The sequence below is a fragment of the Bufo bufo genome, chromosome 2, assembly GCF_905171765.1.
Source record: "Bufo bufo chromosome 2, aBufBuf1.1, whole genome shotgun sequence".
NCBI lineage: Eukaryota > Metazoa > Chordata > Amphibia > Anura > Bufonidae > Bufo > Bufo bufo.
In genome coordinates, this window is record NC_053390.1 from 19424350 (window position 1) to 19431664 (window position 7315).

Sequence of the window (7315 nt, forward strand, 5' to 3'; positions counted from 1 at the left end):
GTAGTAATGGTCACATGATCTACACCTGAAAAGGAGGTGTGGACATACCATCAATAGACAAAGTAAAACCAAAAGAGGCGGTCAGATCGCTCACGTGCAGCCAGTCTTTCAGATCTTCTACAACCTGTCACAGGTGTGACAATGGCGACCTACGGTCGCCAGTCCGCAGCACGAGCCCGGCCGAGGCATGAGCCCTTATATGGTTCTATGGGTTTTGTTTTTGCAGTGTTCCCTATTCGATAAAACTGATCTGTTCTCTTCATTTAACAATATAACAAAATAACAAAGATAGGTGCACTAAGCCCGGGCACCACGCCAAGGTTTCTCAAGTAGCCCGGGACCTAACACTCTCCTACCTGAGCCGTTTGGGCAATACCAGGAGCCAGTGGGCAAATTACAGGAGCATCAGGCCGACTCACGGTATGCATTTTGCTGGGGATTGCCATCAGCAACAGGCCACAAGTGCAGGATTTGCTCCCCTATATATATGCACAACTGCATGTGGGTTTGAGCAGCTCCTGCGAACGCCAACCTGTCTTCTTAGTTTGTATATATAGAATCCTGGAGGTGTATAAACTCCAATTTAAATGTGCCTGTTTTCCATTTACAGGCCACATCTAGGTGCACCTGTAAAGCCTGGGACATATCAGCCAGTCTTGAGTGGGACTCGCAGACTCCTCTCTCCTCCCATTGCAAGCATGGCCTCATGCTGGAGGTAACTGGTGAGCTGTTTGTGAGTCGGCCTGATGCTCCTGTAATTTGCCCACTGGCTCCTGGTATTGCCCAAACGGCTCAGGTAGGAGAGTGTTAGGTCCCGGGCTACTTGAGAAACCTTGGCGTGGTGCCCGGGCTTAGTGCACCTATCTTTGTTATTTTGTTATATTCTTAAATGAAGAGAACAGATCAGTTTTATCGAATAGGGAACACTGCAAAAACAAAACCCATAGAACCATATAAGGGCTCATGCCTCGGCCGGGGTCGTGCTGTTAAATGAAGACATGTTCTACACCGTAGGACATGTTGACTAATCTCTCAATTTTAAAATCAGTTTGAGGGTTTAGTGAGACTGCAGAGTGCACCTATCTTTGTTATTTTGTTATATTAATTATCACATCCGCACTTGTTACCTTGTGTAGGATGTCTATTGTGGTACTTGTGGTTCGCCGCGGGCATCCTCCACCGTATGCATTTTGCTGGGGATTGCCATTAGCAACAGGCCACATGTGCAGGATTTGCTCCCCTATATATATGCACAACTGCATGTGGGTTTGAGCACCTCCTGCGAACGCCAACCTGTCTTCTTAGTCTGTTCTCTTCATTCTCCGATTCAGTACAATTACAGTAATTTATATAGTTTAAGCTCGTTATAGTTTTAATTTCTGGAAAATATATATATATTTAAACTTTTTCTTTATTTTGTTACACTTTTTAATAGTTCCCGTAGGTAAGTAATCATTGGACTGTGTCTCTCATAGACTCCAATGCTCAGGCAGCATCTTCATAGGAACATAGCTATGGCAGCCTTGGATCATTGGGGAGGACTGAGGTTGCTGCACACACAATTCGGCTCCCCGATCCTCGCTTGGGGGAGCCAATTCATGGCGGGGAGCATGTGCTCATGGCTTTTCAGCTCCCAGATTCTGTGGTCACATTTGACCACAGCATCTGAGGGGTTAAATGTGTGCATGTGCAATCAACGTAATTATCAGTTGCATACAGTAGCCTGGTGTTGTAAACGACAGGCACCCAGGGATATGGTGCTCAGGAGCGGGCACCATCTCTAAATACCATACTGCTGACATAGAGGTATATTAACGCTAGGCAGTTAGGAAGGGGTTAAAGCATTGTACAATACAGGGAGTCCCCTTATAGATGCTGGTCAGCAGGCGGCTTAGTGAGGAGGGCTCTGGGGTCATTGTAGACGTCTGTGCCGATCTCTATCCATAGCTACAAGCTCCAAGCAGACAGAGGAACGCCAGCGGATAGTGAAAAAAAAAATTTCATTTAAAAAAGATTGGTTAAAATTATTCATTTTTATTGAAGACAGTAAAACCAGCAGTTTTCACCTCTACATGTACAGTAGAAGATATCAGGCAGTGGGGGAATCCAAATATAAGGGAATTCTATGACGGAATGCAAAATGGTAGCCTTTAGGAGGCATTCCGTCATAATAGAAGTCTATGGGCAGCATAACGGATCCGTCTGGTTTCCGTTATACAGGGCAAAAAAAGTCAGGTCCTGCATAATGGAAACCAGACAGATCCATTATGCAGCCCATTGACTTCTATTATGACAGAATGCAAAACGGAATGCCCTCCCCAGTATACAAACCCACACAGCCGCCCCCCCAGCATACAATCCCACACAGCCCTCCCCCAGCATATAATCCCACACAGCCCCCTCAGCATATAATCCCACACAGTCCTCCCCCAGCATACAATCCCACACAGCCCCCCCAGCATATAATCCCTCACAGCCCCCTCAGCATACAATCCCACATAGCTGGCCCCCAACATACAATCCTACACAGCCGTCCCCCCAGCGTACAATCCCACACAGCAGTCCCCCCTCCGTGCAATCTCACACAGCAGTCCCCCCTCCATACAATCTCACACAGCAGTCCCCCCCCCGCAATCTCACACAGAATTCTCAGCCCCTCCACAGGATTCACATCTACCTCACAGGCAGACAGAAACTGCTAAGCAGCCATATGTAACCTTCATACTCTAATAGCAGAGCGCCCCGGCTGCCGACCCACGTGACCTAGGAATGTCACGTGATAGTGTGACGTCAGGAGGTCCGTTTCCTGCATGGAGTTTAGCCGCTACCGTTAATTAACAGATGTGACATCACAAGCGATTCTCACCACCGATATATCACTCAGCTCCAGTATCTAGATAGGTTTACCATTAAACCACAGGAATGTACTTATGGGGTTATGTATCACAGATCACCCGGTCAGATAAATCAGTGATATAGTCATCATGCCACCAATATCACCGCACAGCGCGAGGAGAAAGAATAATATCAACCAAGAAGACAATGTCTGTCAGTGAAAATGGCGACGCTGTCGAGGAGCAAATAGAAGACTTTATTTTATATATAAATACTGTTTGGATGAAGATGAAATATTAATATGTCCACATACGTTATAAAACTATTCCATGGAGTGTCGTTACTTTTCCCCATGTCACTCTGGACTCTCCCGCAGTGTGGGTGGAGGTGTGAATACAGTGATGAGAAGCAAGGTTCATGGGGACAATCCATCTTCACTGCTCTGGAGGTAAACAAGGCTCCTCTTCTCTTCCAAGAAATATAATGTAGTTGTTTGGCTGATACAGAATAATTCCACCCGGAACATAAATATTCTTATTGGATTTTAAGCTGGAGATGCACGGTGACATCAGATGATATGTTGCATTCTTACACTACATATAATGACTGTCAATGGGTTCACAACACTACGCTCTACATGTCAAGACAATCACATAAAATACAACTTTCGTATGATAGAACACAATGTAAGTCATGGTCAACTACAACTTCTACAGTTTGGCAGATATTATTTACTGCCAAATCTCAGCTCTAAAATAGCTGTAGGACAGCAAGTTGCAGACAAGTTGTGAGACTGTTCTGAGACTTGCAGTAATGTGACACATCTTGCCATGCAGCCCGAAACTGAACGTCTGTAAATAAGATGGGTTTAAAATTCTTTTTTGCTCTTATTGCATTTCCTATCTCTAAAAAAACAATATACTTATTCCTGACTTCTTGAATTTTTCACATATAAAACATCAAAATGGCTTTTCTCCTGTGTGAATTCTCTCATGTCTAACAAGGTGTGAGTTTTTTGTATAACATTTCCCACATTTTGAACATGAATACAGATTCTCTCCTGTGTGAAATCTCATATGTATAACAAGATTTCCTTTACGTGGAAAACATTTCCCACATTCTGAACATGAATACGGTTTTTCTCCTGTGTGACTTCTCTGATGAATGTTAAGTTTGTCTTTAGTAGTAAAACATTTCTCACAGTCTGAACATGAATAAGGCTTCTCTCCTGTGTGAATTCTCTTATGTTTAACAAGACTGGAATTTTCTGTGAAACATTTCTCACATTCTGAACATGAATATGGCTTTGCACCTGTGTGAATTCTCTCATGTATAACAAGATATGATCTCAATCTAAAACATTTCCCACATTCTAAACATGCATATGGTTTCTCTCCTGTGTGAATTCTGTCATGTTCCACAAGATGTGATTTTTGTGTAAAACTTTTTCCACATATTGAACATAAATATGGCTTCTCTCCTGTGTGATTTCTTTCATGTACAACAAGATATGATCTCTTTATAAAACATTTGCCACATTCTAAACATGAATATGGCTTCTCTCCTGTGTGAATTCTCTCATGTTTAACAAGATCAGATTTATATGTAAAACAGTTCCCACATTTTGAACATGAATATGGTTTCTCTCCTGTGTGACTTCTCTTATGTATACCAAGATTAGTTTTATTTGTAAAACATTTCCCACATTCTGAACATGAATATGGCTTCTCTCCTGTGTGATTTCTCTTGTGTATAACAAGATGTGATCTAGTTTTAAAACATTTCCCACATTCCAAACATGAAAATGGCTTTTCTTCTGTGTGAATTTTCTCATGTTTAACTAAATATGATTTACTTGTAAAGCATTTCCCACATTCTAAACAGGAGTATGGCTGCTCATCTGAGTAAATTCTTCTGTGTGTAGAAAGTCTTGATTGTTCTGTAGAATCTTCACTACCCTGAAACATTTTATCCCCTTTCTGACTTGTATTTTGGGCAACAATCTGTAATAGGTCAGGAGAAGGTTCCTCATGATGAGGGGGATTATATAATAGATCTGTACTGTGAAGTCCTGGGTGTACACTAAGGGTAATGAGGTTTTCTCCTGAAGAGCGCTGCAGGACATCTTCAGCTTCTTCTTTATAATTTAGTGATAATATAGCTTTGCTCTCAATATTTTTACTGGAATTCTCTGTAAAAATAAAAATGGGAATTTATGATTATTTTTCAAACTACAGAGTGGACAAACCTATAACATTCCTATTAGGGCTCATTCAGATGGCCCTATGCTGTCCACAAAAATGCGGATCCGTTTCGTTGCAGATTAGATGCTGTACTATTCACTTCTATGGGGCTCTTTTCTTCCATAGCACAGCTCAGTAAAACAAATGAAACATGTCCTACACTTGTCAGTGAAAATCAGGACATGGCCCCATTGAAGTCTACGGGTCAGCAAAAAAACAGAATGCTATCCGTTTTTTTGCGGTCATGCTGAACTGTCCGCAAAAAAACGTATCCACATTTTTGCGGACAGCATACGGACGTCTGAATGAGCCCTTAGACTGCAATTGGATATATGCTATAAACCAGTTCTGCATGTAATGCCACCAGATGTAAGGTAGCTATCCTATAATACAGGGTTCGTCCTTTTAAACAGGTCTTGAGGCATGACTTGGATAATGATAAAGTCTGCATAATTAGAGCTCTTTTTAGTGTACCTGCTGCTGAAAACCTCACACTGCTCAGTATAGGATGCAGGTTTCCCTGGTTCTGCAGTGAGAGATCCTCCTTCCTCCAGCAGCAGGTTCAGTGTGTAATTTCTGTGACTTGTATTTTGTGACATAAGTTGTATTTGTCAATTGAATCAATTACTTGTAATTTATTGTTTAGCTTTTATTATTTTTATTTTTTCAAAGAACATAAAAAGTCTCAGCAATTATTTTTTTTGCTATTTTATTTGGCGTTCTGTCATAAACAGAGTTCAAGGAAACTGTCACGTTCTGTTTAAGGGAATGGGGCAACAAAGAGGGGGAAGTCATGTGGTCGGCAGATGTCAGCTGGATAAGGGGAACCCTTTATGATGTAATGGGGACATCTCCAATCAAAGCGCAGCAGCTGTTGATCAGATACTCCTCCTGCCCTGAAGGCACCAAGGACAGAATCTGAAGTCACTTTCTCCATTCATGATTCCATACCTGTGGTGACATCTCCTGGAATGTCCTCCTCCACCTCACTCTTACATGGGAGATCGCCCATCATCCGCTCTTCTTCATCCTCCACTTTAATATCAGTCAGATCTTCCCCCTGATTTGTCATCTGTAACAATTCAGTACAATACAGCAGACAGTTGGGAAATCTAGCAGATCCATATAAGAGACCCCCGCAATCTATGACCCCTCTAGGACTGCAGGACCCCCCTATATAGATGTGTATAGGGCTCAGCTCCATCTACCTGAGGGTTCTCTGGGACCTTCTGCTCTGGGCAGTCCTGGGAATACAGAGGACAGGGACATCTCTCTGGTGGATTTCTCCTGCTGGATCCATCTGTGGAGACACAAGCACACAGTGACTGAATACATGGCCTCCTGTAGATCTGTCTATATCCACTTCTCTGAGCTCCTTCACTTCTAAGTTTAGTTATCAAGGGTAAATAATTGTCACAATGAGGGGGAGGGGAAAAACACCAGAATGACCACAGAAGAAAAATGACCAGGAACTAGGCCTTAAGGCTAAGGAAAGAGAACGGGAGACCACATAGAAAACCCTAAACCTAGCCCTGACTCCTGTCAGTATGAATAGACCCTGAAGGTGGGAATATTCATACATCGAAAACCTAGACCCTAGTAACCCTAAAAAGCCCTAGGAGTAGTGACGGAGTCTGAGACTACTGGTTCCTTCCCAGATGAACGAACCAGCGTCTCCCTGGGGCCTTATAAACAACGAGCAATTGAGAACAACAAAATACAAAGCAAAAAACTCTTATCTTCAATAGAAAATGGATCAGCAGGAATTCAGAAAAGAACCACACACCAGCTCTTCCAACTCCAGGCAGATAATATCAACCGCATGGTATGAAGTGTGAATCCAGACTAAATAGAGTAGCAATAATAATGGTAGGTCCTACCAACAACAACACTGTAACAAGTGAAAGCAGAGATACTGTCAGATAACCTCACGTGCCGCTAGTCTCTCAGATTTTCTAACCTCTGTCATGGGAGGAACCGTGACAATAATATTCTGCTCCTCACCACCTGTACTGAAATGGCCACAATGGGCCCCTGAGCATCTGAAAATGAGCAATGGAAGAATAAGCATGATCTGAAGAATCCCATTAAATCGTGTGGACGGCCAAGTGCATCTGGGAGTCACTTATCTAAGGGACAGATAGCACTATGGGAAGAAGACAAGCTGGTGAGGGCAGTGTGGTGCTCTGGGCAATGCTCTTCTGGAAATCTTGTCTCCTGGCATCATGTGGATGTGT

The 7315-nt window shown here is 42.8% G+C and overlaps 1 pseudogene; it reads right to left on the reverse strand.

The window, feature by feature from the left end:
• The window catches only part of LOC120991129, a 75154-nt pseudogene extending 68368 nt beyond the window's left edge, over nucleotides 1-6786 (reverse strand).
• Between the last annotated feature and the right edge of the window lie 529 nt (nucleotides 6787-7315).